Genomic DNA, 12835 nt, shown 5'->3' on the forward strand with positions numbered 1-12835 from the left:
AGTTGCTTTTTCCATGTTGCTTTGGTGTTAGTTTAGCTTAATTGTTAGCTGAGACCAGGCTGCATGGCTCCTGGGCGTGTGCAGACTTCACAATGCAAGCTTTTCTTTTCTAAACTGCAAGCTAAGAGCCACTTAGGCAGTGGGATACAGCAGTAACAGGGGTGTTGGGATTGTCACAAAGTAAGTGTTCAGAAGATCTAATGAATTTAGAAAGGGGACATGATTTCTTAGTTTGGGAAACACTGATCCAATGGGAAAGTCTGGACTTGGGTTGGCCACATCTCAATAACATATTAATCTCACTAAATGACAAGCTGCCTGAAAATCTGATGAAGAATTAAATTCTTCATTGAGTTATATTATTCAATATTATTATATTATATTATATTATATTATATTATATTATATTATATTATATTATATTATATCAAAGGAAAAATAGTAGCATCATGTGAACAAATAGAGTTCATAAAGGAGTTTGGAGAAGGGGGCAATATGGAATGGAAAGGTTTTGCCGTCGAGTCGGCATCAACTCCTGGCGACCAAAGAGCCATATGGTTTTCTTGGTAGAATACAGGAGCAGCTGACCATTGCCTTCTCCTGCGTAGTATGAGACCATTTGCACATGCGCGGTTGCCATTTTTTTAAAAAAAATGGCTGCCGCACATGCGTAAATGGTTTCTGTGAGGCCCTGGGCCATGCCAGGCCTTTCAGAGGCTATTTGTGCATGTGCGGCAGCGTCCAAAATGGCCACCACGCCTATATATGGAGGCCCAAATGGGCAAAAACCCCACAATGCGGCAGGATGCAGTGGTGATTTTAGAGGCTGGTGGAGGGGTAGGGGACCATTCGTGGACCCCCCCGGTGGCCTATAGGAAGCCCCCCCGAAGGAGCAGAAGGTAATAACATTTATTTTATTTTATTTTTTAAAAAATGTGCGAACTCCCTCCGGACCAAACCGGACTCAGGGGGGTTGAAGGGGTGCTGGACCAAACTGGCCCAGTCAGGTTCGGAATCAAATGGAACCAGGCCAGCCGGTTCCGTGCACACCCCTACTTCCCCATTGCACCATTAGGTGGATAGGGGGCAGTATAGCCGGCCACTAATACTGATGAGGGTGGGAGGCACTGATTTATAGGTTGTGGGGGTGGGTGCCAGAACCCCTAGCACTTGCCCTGAGATAGCTCATCACTCTACTCAATGGCTGCACAACTTCAGCCCTCCAGTAGTTGTTGGACTACAAATTCCATCATCCCCAGCCACAGGGGTGGAGGTATTATGCCCCCACCACTCAGCAGACCTCTGTGCATGTGAGGCGGCAATTGAGCAGTTGGCATAGTACTTGGTTGCCATGCCCAGAGGCAGAGCCAGGTAATAAGAGCACTGTGTTCTGCCCCATCCCCGGCAGCCCCTTAGTGTGCACGCCATGCATATCAGTTATGCCCCTTGTGTGATGTCACATGCACGTGGGCATGGCCCAATCACTAGAGGGCCCATGCAAGTCCTCCAAAGTTAATTCCCAGCCACCACAGGCCCTCTGGAGATTGGGCCATGCCTATTTTGCATACAACATCAACATAGTGTTGATGTTGCATACAACATGTTGCATACAACATAGTGTTTTTAATCAAAACACTATTAGTTTCCCCAAAACTTCTATTAATATTTTGTCTTCCAAATTCCAAGAATTTCCAAGAACTTCCAAATTCACAATTAAACTTCAACCTTAAATTTGGCAGCAACTAGAAGTATACATTAACTACCAGAATCCCTTGTGAGCAAGATCCTATATTTCAGAGAAAAGCTATAAATGTTGTGTGTGTGTGCAGTAGGTATGTGCAAACAGGTTTGACGTTGGGGTTGAACTGCACCATCCCCTGTTCGGTCCAACCTTGGACCAAACACCCTCCGACTGTTCGGGAGGTTCATGGACTTTAAAAAATGTATATATAATTTTAAAAAAATTACTTACCCCTCCCCCCCGCTGGCTTCCCTTCATGCCCATATTGTTTGGCTGGCTCTTCAGCCCATATAGGCCTCCCCCCTCCATCATGGCAGCCATTTTGGAGGCCGCCACACCTGGGCAATTCATACAGTCACGTAGAGGCCAATTGTGCAGGTGTGGCATCCTCCAAAATGGCCTGAACGGGCCAAAGAGCCAGCCAAACATGGGCATTAAGGGGGGCCGGCGGGGGGAGGGGAAGCTCTGTGGGGCTCCCCCCGCCTCCCTCCCCTGAATGGGGTGTTAATTTTTTAAAAAATGTTCGCAACCCTCCCCCCCCGGACTGGACTGAACCGGGGGTGGGGGGTGGGTTCAAGGGACAGAACTGGCCCAGTCCATGCACACCCCTAGTGTGTGGCGGGGAAGAGCAATAAATTGAATGATGAAATGTTTCACTTTTTACTTTATGTTAAGTCTACTTTTGCATAATCAAGGGCTGCTAAATCTAGGAAGCATCATTTATATATTATGCAAAATAGATATATGAAATTAATCCTCTGTATTTACATTTGTTTAATTTGTTGCTGCTGCTGCTTCTCTGCTGTTGCCATGTTTGTGAGGTAATTTAGGAGACGTCAATAGAAGGTATCCCTAGAATACAGCTTTTCACTGTGGAGAGAGAACAACTTCTTACCTCAGTCTCACTTCTGTTTTCCAAGAGCTGTTCATGGGCTGAATTATTAGCCCACTTGCAATCCTGATCCCAGTCCTGGCCATTCTCACACTGTGCAGATGGTGGTTATAATCAGATTGAGCCAATAATTGTTATTATCTCTATGTATCGGGATGTGAGGGGGCAGGGCTTACTTTAAAGAAAGAACCGTCTCTTTAAACCCTAGAATGCACCAGGACAGAAAACCACATCATTACATTGCATCCTTTTCCTGGAGTATAACTGGGAGAAAAAATAACCATGCCTTGTAACTAAAGACCTTGTGGTGCTTTCTTGCCATTACTCTCAATATCAAATAATGAAATTTGCCCATTGGAAACCGAGGAAGATGGATTGTGAGAAGACCAAAAACTACTGTGAAACTTTTGTTCTTGTTGCATTGTGCATGTGGTTCAAGATAACCAGGCTAGAATCCCTAGGTATGTTGTACACTCCATTGTGAAGAGTTTAGATTCTAGAATACAATGCAGTCTGTTCAGATACTGTTCTTTCTCTTTTCTGGTTTGCTTTCCAAGCAGATGGAACATAGGAAACATATTTTGGGTTTTTTGCCCCCTGTGAAAAAGAATTAGACACTATTGTCAGTAGACGTCTATCTTCAAGTACCACGTACACAAATTTGGGCTTTGCTCTTGTACACAGTTGCTTCTTTGTGGTTCAGTGTTGTCCCCAGGTACAAGTCCCCAGACATGGACTTGCCTGTGGCTATATGTTCTGCATTCACAGAATCCGACACACAGAAACAGTTAGACAGTTCAAATCAACTGGAATTTTGAGCAACGAAAATCTGCTGCAATGAACATATGCCTGAGTTTTGTTTCTAGTGTGTTGGAAAATATGATTGCTACCACACCTCAGTAAGGCATGAGACACTAGTGCATGGTAATGAAAGGCCATAATTGTATTAATCTATTCAAATCAGAGGCAGATGGTAGATGGGATTGGCGCTCCACCCCACACTGTGTGGTGACTAAAGACAGGCCCAATCAGGGCGTGCCTTGCCTAATAAATACTGGCAATGCACCTGGGCTCCAGACAGCCCCCATTGCTCTAAAGCAGGGGCTGCCCTTCTTAGCCAACCTAAGGCAAGGTCCTTGCCTTCAGCAGCACCCCCCAGAAGTTGCCAGGCTTTCCAAAGGGTGTCGCCCGACAGAGCAGAGCATGCAAGGACAAAATTCTCTGAGCCGCCAAGTGTCTAGAGAACAGACATGCCCGTCCAACAGCCAAACACTTACCTGAAGGTGCTCAATGAAGTTCAGCGGTTACTCCCTACCACACAGTTCCACAGTGGGGGTTAGCCTAGCTTAATCCCCCCCACAGGCCCCCAACTATGCAGTGCAGCATCCAATCCCCTCCTCAGATCTTCTAAGAAAATCCTTGCACCTAATGGCAACAAGTGGACCCCATCACCCCATGCAACTCTGCAGACAAAAAAACAATGTCTGGATATTCCAAACACCCTCCCCCGCCCCCAGGGACACAGCAAACTGGGTTAGGGCAACATTAACTTCCCTGCGAGTTATATCAATCCTCCTTGGCCTTGCCACCCCCCACTCAAAACCGTGCACTGAAGCAGTTTGGATCACATCACAAGCCACATCACCAAGCCAGGGAACCACCTCTGGACCAATCGTATGTCCTCCCAGGCCCTGCGAATGAGGGACGGACAGCCCTGACAGAGTAACTAAGTCATTCTCCCTCAAGTGAAGCAGCAAAATATCAAATGGATGGTGAACCTCCAAATATTCCTGAAGTACGGGCAAAAATAGCGCAAAACCATACCCCTTCAGCTGATCCATGAGATTGAAGTCCACCTTCCTAGTCCCAGCTGTGTTCCAAGCTCACCCTCACATGTCATCTTGTGGGACCAGAACACCATGGAAGATGAGGACTTGGGCTCGCTCAGCCAGATTCGCTGCGCCTGCAAGGAGAAGATGACACTGGTAACAGTACTCAAAATCTTAACACACATAGCGCTTGTATATGCCTGGACACCATCAGCCAATCTGCTGAATGGCAGCTAGGGGTGTGCAAACAGGTTCAAATCCAAACCAGTTCAATATCGAACTAGTTCAGTTTGAAGGTTCGGGGTCTAGCTGAACCACCACTGGTTCAGCTCAACCCTGGATCAAACACCCCCACTGGTTCAGGGGTTCATCAAGCCATTTTTTCAATGGCTTGACAGGTTATGACCTAGGCCATGCAGGGTCCCACTGTGCATGCATAGTAACCTCAAAAATGGCCACCACGCTGAGAAATAGGCCCGGAAAGGGCTGAAGACTGCCTGAACTGGGCAATTTTTGCATAAAGGAAGGCCAACGGGGGGCAGGGGGAACCTCGACGGACCCCACTTCCAGCTTGGAGAAGCCACACGGAGGGGGTACATTTAAAAAAGCATATATGTGAAGAGAGAGAGAGAGAGTTTGATGAAACCCCTTTGAACTAAACCAAACCGGGGGGGGTGGAGTTTGATGGGGGACAAAACCAAACTGGTCCAGTCCGGTTCGGGTCCAGTTCAAACTCGAACCAGACCAGACCAGGCAGCTTTGGGCACACCCCAATGGCAGTGCCAGGAAACCTAAACCACAGAGGCTGTACCACCTAAGCCACAGAGGCTGCACCAATGCAAAAAGAATGCAAGAACAAATGCACAGTAGAGACCGCAGCTGCCGCCAGGGCCCTATGAACCATGGCCCCAAAGTGAAACTGAAACAGAGGCCTCCCATCTGCATGCATGAAGAGGCACCCCTCCCTTGACCCCCACAGGGCCACATATTGCTTGAGAGCCCCAACTGGGCAGAGAAGTGGCTTGTCTGCACGATGCAACAAAACTGTGTGCCCCCGGCCCCTCTGATCAGTTTTGGAAAAATGCAATAGCAACTTAACAGAACCTGACTAAAAACCTAGGTCTCTCCCCTATAACACCCTGTTGGAGGGTCCTGCTTTCCCTTTGGGAAACAGCTCACTAGCGCTAAAGGCCCCAAAGAAGGCCACCAATGTGTCCACCTGGAACAGCGCCATCTGATAAGGCAAATATAAGATGCTGTCAAATGCTGTCAAAATGCCAATTTGCCACCTGCACTGTTTCAGGGGAAAGGGGCCTATGTTTATCGGGTTTAGCTGGTGTTTCCCTTCCACCCTTCCAACATACATCCATGTTGGAAGGGGACCACCCTTCCAACATACATCAAATCCTGAAGTCCCCCTTGAAATAAGGTAGCCCCTGGGCCTTAGGTATGAATGAGAGAGCAGCCATATGGCTGTACAATGTCCCTGATGTTAAGCCCTGCGCTCTCAGATGAACTAAATAACACATGAAGTGCTCTGGTGGCACAGGCCACACTTGGCCAATTCCTACCTGTGCCCTAAACTCCTGGAAGACCCTGAACTTCCTATCGTAGGCATCCCTTGGGCTTGGAGCTAAGGTAGATGAAATCGCTCTGTGCACTTCTATGTGCCAAGGCTCCACAACCATTCAAGTATCATGTCTGGATGCTGCACTGCTTCAGGTGCCAGCTGGCGAAAATGATGCTCCTGAAAATGAGATACGATGTCTGCCAGGCCGTTCTGCACACCTCCGGAACATAGTGCGCACTGAAAAGTACATTGTACCTCAAACAGGCCAGCACAAAGGCCCTTACCAAGCATATGACCCTGGGGGATTTTGGAGTTTAGAAACTGGTCAGCCCATATGTGTACTGCCACTACTATAGGGAAGAACTTCAAGAAGGTTAAATCCCTAGTTACTCGTGACCACCCACTGCTCAGGCCATCTCAGAGTGCACCACCGCTCCCTAAAAAAGACCCCAAAGTACAGGCCACCTGCAGTATCAGTTGCACTTGCAGGTCAGCCTCCAAAAGCAGAATATCCCTCCAGAACTACACCCCATTATAGGAGTCCAAAAGGACCACCCAGAGGTCCATGTCTGCCTGCATGTGAGACATAATGCGAAAGTGCAGTTCTCTAACTCCTTTCATCACACCCATGAGGCACCGCAAAAAAAGGTATGCCCAAGTGCCACAACCCAACATGAAAAATTAAGATGGGCCACCAGTTTCTTCAGTTGTCTCGGGGTAATCTTCCTAACATGCAAACATTCAGCCAAAAGGGCCCTCAAAACTGCCAGCTTCTCCTCAGGGACCCTAGATCACCTGAGTGTCCAGCTCAATGCCCAGGAAGCTCAGCCTGGAAATGCGGCCCTCATTCTTTGCATGGGCTAGGGGAACCACTAACTCTGAACATAACCCAATAAAGGAATCCAACAAGTGTGTGCACTGACTGGTACCCCCCCCCCCACAAAAATAAAGTCATCTAAAAAGTGTATGGAGAAATTAAGCCCCACCCTGTGATTAACCGCCCATTCCAGCATAGAGCTAAACATCTCAAATGCAGAGCAAGACACAGAACAGCCCATTGGCAGGGCCCAATTGATGTAGTACTGATCTTGAAAAGAAAAACCCAGAAGGTCAAAATCTGCAGGATGCACCGGTAGCAGGCAGAAGGCAGATTCGATGTTGCATTTGGCTAACAAGGCATTAGGGACGTGCAAAAAATTTTGGGCACAGAACGATGTGTGCCCAAAACGAGCAATTTCGGGTGATTCGGGTCCGAACCGAATCACCCCCGATGTCCCCCGATATTTTTTGGGGCCGAGCCGAATCACCCGAATTTCGGGTCCAAAAAATTCGGGTGATTCAGGATGACATCTCTTTGAATTTCCCGCCTTTTTGCATCCATTGATTTGAATGCAAAAAGGTCTGAAGTGATGTCAGCCTGAATTTTGGGACCCAGGGGCAAAATAGTGGGGTGGGGTGGTAGTGCTTAATGGTTGGAGGCCACCACCCAAATTTCAGGGGAATTGGGCAAAGGGCTTATTTTGGGGGAATTTTTAAAGTTTTAGTGTCTTTGGGGCACCTGATTGCCCCGCCTTATCCTTCCCCCTGATGGTGTGTGGTTCAGGGCCTTAATGGATGCCATATCAGGCTCCTCATCTTCTGACGAGGACAATGGAGAAGCAGGCCTCCTGTGGGGGGTGTATGGACTTCCCCCAGTCTTCCCCTTAGCCTTCTTAGGTGCCATTAGCCACTAAAGATGCCCCCTTACCCAAAGCAAGCATCCCTACTAGGACCTTCAAACAGAAAAACAACAACAAGCTCTTCAGGAAAACACAGAAACAAGTGAACAATGCATGCCCCACCACACGCCCAAAGGCCAAAAATGAATGGCCTGACCTGAGCCATCCTCCACCAAGCAAGCCCCCAAAGACCCCAATATAAGGCCCAATGAGATGGCCGAAACTGCAGGCCCTGCCCCAGGGACCACCCAGCCTAAGGCCCCCCAAACTACAGCAAGCCACTGCTCCAGAGACTCTCTCACCTGGGCATATAGGCATGAGTGCACCCTTCTCCCTGTCGGGAATTCTCTCTGATAAGAGATACCCTTCTATTACAGCAGACTGCACAGAGACAAAACACAGCAGAGTCTGCCCAGGCATGCATGTCTGTTAAGAGCAAAAGAAATTTGGAGCCAGTTCATAGTTTCAATTCAATATAAGGAGTCTTTATTGGAGAACTCCATTCTAGATAGGAAAGTGGAGAGATAGTATCTCTAATCTAGCTAGCTAGCTGGATGCAGACAGACGCTGTCTGCATCTCTGTGCACACATGGTGCAGAGAGAGGCAAGCGTCTGGGTTAGGGAGAAGAGAGGAAGGAAGGCAGGCAGGCAGGCAGGCAGGAAGTCCCTGAGAGTAGCAATCTACATATCAAAGGGAGAGCAGTAGAGAGGAGGAATGACCAATGTCTTGACCCCTCTAGCCCTCTGACTCACTGATCTGTCCCCCTCTGTCACTGAGGCATGAGTCAGCGCAGAGTCCTTCACTTTCAACACTACCCAGGTCCCTGGTCATGTGTCTGCTCGGGCTGCAGGCTGAGGGGGAATCCCTCAATGCACTGCACGCCTTGCACAGTGCATTTAGGGATATCTGGAGGCTGGGCTGCATTCCCCTGTTCTCCAGAACACCATGCTGCCAGGAATAGCATGGCTTGTGTGGGCGTGGAGTCACGTTTCTCACAGCAATACAAAAATTGTCTGAGGGGAAGGTAAGATCGATCTTGCCTCCCCCACCACACACACACCCTCCCCACCCTGCTGTAAGGTCATAAGAATGACCTTGCTTGGTATCTAATCTATTGGAAATTACTGCTCCTTCTTATAATGCTTTTTCACTCTGCTGCAGTGGGGGTGGGGGTGGGAATGCCCAGCAAGATATTTTTTATTTGTTTGTAGAGTTATAGAAGCAGAAGGGAAAAAGTTAAAGTATCTGTTGGGCTACTCGGAGTGCAATCTACCAAGTGTTACACCCACACAAGCCAGACTGAAACAAATGATGCTTGTGTGAGAACAATGCTTGAGGCATTAAGCCCTTTGAATCTCTCATCATCTGGGACCAGTGTGGCAACAGCACTATGTACAAAGAGCCGTGCCGCTCAACTGAACCCAATCTTATACAGAAGTGTAAAAAAAGAAAAATAGAAAGTGGGAAAGCAAATGTCACATCAAACCACATAGCAATGTTTGGAAGAGGAAAGTACAGGTCTCCTATTGCCTGATAGTATTAGTAAGGGTAGAGGGAGATCCCCTGTGCATGTTGTGTATCTATGTGCTCTCCTCCATGGGGTCCTTCCAGATGGAGGCATCCATAACCATGGAGGCAGCCCCAACTGCAGCATCTTTTTCTCTTTTTTTGCCATAGGCTAAAATGACAGCTATTTGCAATTATCTATATGTTTACTTCTCTTAAACGTACCCGTCACTAATCTGATGCATGGCAGCTCTTACAAGAGTTCACGAGCAGCTGCCGGACTAGCGACAGGGACAGGAGAGAAAATGGGGATGGTGGCTGCCGGGAGCAGGAGGCGGTGGTGGGCCGGCCCGGCCACCAAGAGCAGGAGGCAGCAGCAGCCGTTGCTGGAAACAGGAGGTGGTGGCAGCCTGGCCCAGCTGTTGAGAGCAGGAGATGGCAGCCCTGCCCAGCCGGTGGGAGGAGGCGGCCGCTGCCAGGAGTTGGCGAGCAGGAGGAGGTGGCGGGCCTGTGGTGCAGATGCTCTGCGCCCGGCCCAGTTAATAGATAAAGTAAAAGTGTATTCCCATGAGCATCAGTGAGACTGGAAGCTGCACCTACTCCTTTCTCCTGGTGATCTTTGTTTCTTGTAGATCATCAGGCTGTCCCCCTCCCATTCCCAACAGCATGGCTAAGTGAAACCAGTTTGCTGTCCTACAGAATTCAGTGGTATTCACTGATAACCAAGGCCTCTCCTGTCTGCATAGACTTACCTCTTCATATATACATCCTCCCTTCCTCCTGTTCTATTTCTTAATCATGTAGAAACATGATGCTGGTGTATGACAAAAATATATTAGTTTAGGAACTGATTATTTATACAGTCATCCATCTATACATTATCCATCCATAGATCCTACTGTCCAGCCCAGTTCCGAACATTCTGACATCCTCTGGAGTGGCAGAAAAACAGAATCCTGAAACCCGCTATTCATATAGAAGCAGATGTTATTCTCAGTGTCACCAGGGACAGCCCCAACCAAGTTATTTCCCATAATGCATCCCCTTTTATTCCTCCACCACCCCTATAAACATGAATGGTTGTCATTTAATCCTATTGGGGAAAGTAGTGCAGCTCTTGGAGACACTGGCTGATGATCCAAACAAGCACTGTGTTGATGCAACAGTGCTGACATCCAGATTATATTTGTACCATTTTGTGATTCCACAGTGCCCCCTAAAAATGTCTCTGAGGGCTGTGCAACCTTCAGGGACATATTTTCAGGAGGCACAGTTGACTTCAAAGAGAAGGAAAGATTGGTGAAAATTGCCCGTCCTCTGTGCAATGACTCATCAATAGTTTGGTTGTCAGCATTGTTGCACATCCAGTGCAAGTCTGAAAGTCAGCCACTATTGCAGCAAAGGCAAAGCTTGCACTGCACTCCTGATACTGCTGCCCTATTCACACATTATGTTCAATGCAGGCCTCTACCCAGGTTCACTTTTTAAATATATGCATGTATACTCATAACACAAAAACCTGTACGTATGTACAGACACATACCAGCATTGTATGCATATACAATATCATATCTAAATACACTCAAACGCTTTGGCAAACACTGACAGGGACCCCACATTAACCCCCCTTGCTCATACATCCCACATATGTATGAGCAAGGGTTCTTGTAATATACAAACCCTCTGTCTAAACCCACATGCCCATTCTGGCAACTATGATTGTCATTTTGCTAGATCTATATAATATCAAATTCTAAACACATGGTGGCATATACATTGGAGATGCTGTCTTACATTGGTCTATCAAGATGTGCTCTGATTATGGAGACTTTCAAAATGACACCATTGGCATGGCCAGATCATTCTGTTCTGACTTGTTTTATAACTGAAAAATAAAAATTGCAGAATGGACCTCTGGCCAAGGTTCAGAAGCAAAGTGTTAGTCCTAATTTTGTGTGAGGCAGGTAGTATCCAAAGGGATTTTAGCACTGAAAAGAGAATGATATTTGATGGGTTAAATGGCCTTTACTGGAGGACTGAACATTTCCACCTGTTGTTAGACTGATAATAAAAAGATTCACAGAATATTGTATAGTTTGCTTGTGCCAACAATTTCATTCCTTTCCCCCTACCACCTGAAGCAACTTCCTCAAACTGCAAAAGTGGCATTAAGAAAACCTAATAAAAGTTCTGACTAACTGAGGAAAGGAAAGCAAAACTGTGCTGCTAATTAGAGCTACCACCAAAATGTAATGTCTGAACCTAAAGTGATGCTCACAGTATTTTGTGGTTTCTTCTTGAAGAAAACATCAGAAGAACAATGAGGGAAGCCAAAAGAATTTTACTAAATGAGGGAAATTTCTCACTGTGCTATTGCCAATTTCCGAGTCATTGATGGGTTGAATATATTGAATTTATTGTTTGGAATTCTCTCTGGTAAGAGAAACCCTTTTTCATTATAGCAGAGTGCACAGAGGCACAACACAGAGGAATTTAGTTAGGCATGTGTGTATGCTGAGAGTAAAGTAACTTGGAGCCAGTTCATCATTTCAAATCAATATAAGTAGTATTTATTAGAGAACTGCATTCTAGATAGGAAGGTTAGGAGATACAATCTCTAATCTATCTATCTAGCTGGATGCAGATGGATTCTGCATCTCTGCACACATGGCGCAGGGAGAGAGGAGCTTGCATGTTGCAAGGGAGAAGGAAGGGAAGAGAAGGGGAGAGGAAGGAAGTGGCTGGAAGTAAGTAAGTCCCTAAGAGTAGTAATCTTCATACCAAAGGGATAGTGTCAGAGCAGTAGAGAAGGGATGACCAGTGTCTTGACCCTCTAGCCCTCTGACTCAGTAGTCTGTCCTCGGTCTGTCCTCCTATGTCATTGAGACAAGACACAGCACATAGTCCTTCACTTCCAACATTTATTAACTGCCATGTGTCTACTGTGCTATGAAGAAAAGAAAGATAGAATGGACGGAAAGAAAGAGCTTCTGCAAGGGCGTCTTGCCTCACTAACCTTTTGGAGTTCTTTGAGAGTGTCAACAGGCATGTGGATAAAGGTGATCCAGTTGACATAATATACTTGGACTTCCAAAAACCTTTTGACAAAGTTCCCCACCAAAGGCTCTTGTGTAAATTTAGCAGTCATGGGATAAGGGGACAGGTTCATGTGTGGATTGGTAGCTGATTGGAAGACAGGAAATAAAGGGTAGGAATAAATGGAGAGTTTTTACAGTGGAGGGAAGTAAGAAGTAGGGTCCCCCAGAGATCTTTACTGGGACCAGTGCTCTTTAACTTGTTCATAAATTATCTAGAAGATGACACTAAACTATTCAGAACAGCGAAATCCACAGCAGATTGTGAGGCACTCCAAAAAGATCTCTCCAAACTGGGTGAGTGGGCGACAAAATGGCAAATGGAGTTCAATGTTGTAAGCAAGTGTAAAATGATGCATATTGGGGCAAAAGACTCCAACTTCACATATATGATGATGGGATCTGAGCTGTCAGTGACTGACCAGGATAGGGGTCTTGGGGTTGTGGTGGAAAGCTAATTGAAAGTGCCAACTCCATGCACGG

At 46.8% G+C, this 12835-nt stretch overlaps 2 long non-coding RNA genes across 3 annotated transcripts in view; one reads left to right on the forward strand and one right to left on the reverse strand.

Moving 5' to 3' along the window:
- Positions 1 to 12835, forward strand: part of LOC128325769 (uncharacterized) — a 58296-nt gene that overhangs the window by 26266 nt on the left and 19195 nt on the right. The window lies entirely within an intron of this gene.
- Positions 1 to 12835, reverse strand: part of LOC128325768 (uncharacterized) — a 41254-nt gene that overhangs the window by 20543 nt on the left and 7876 nt on the right. The window contains exon 2 of the long non-coding RNA XR_008307619.1: positions 4458 to 4596. This is a non-coding gene — a long non-coding RNA (uncharacterized LOC128325768). The remainder of the gene's footprint in view (positions 1 to 4457; positions 4597 to 12835) is intronic.

This window comes from Hemicordylus capensis, chromosome 5 (assembly GCF_027244095.1).
Source record: "Hemicordylus capensis ecotype Gifberg chromosome 5, rHemCap1.1.pri, whole genome shotgun sequence".
Classification (NCBI taxonomy): Eukaryota; Metazoa; Chordata; class Lepidosauria; order Squamata; family Cordylidae; genus Hemicordylus; species Hemicordylus capensis.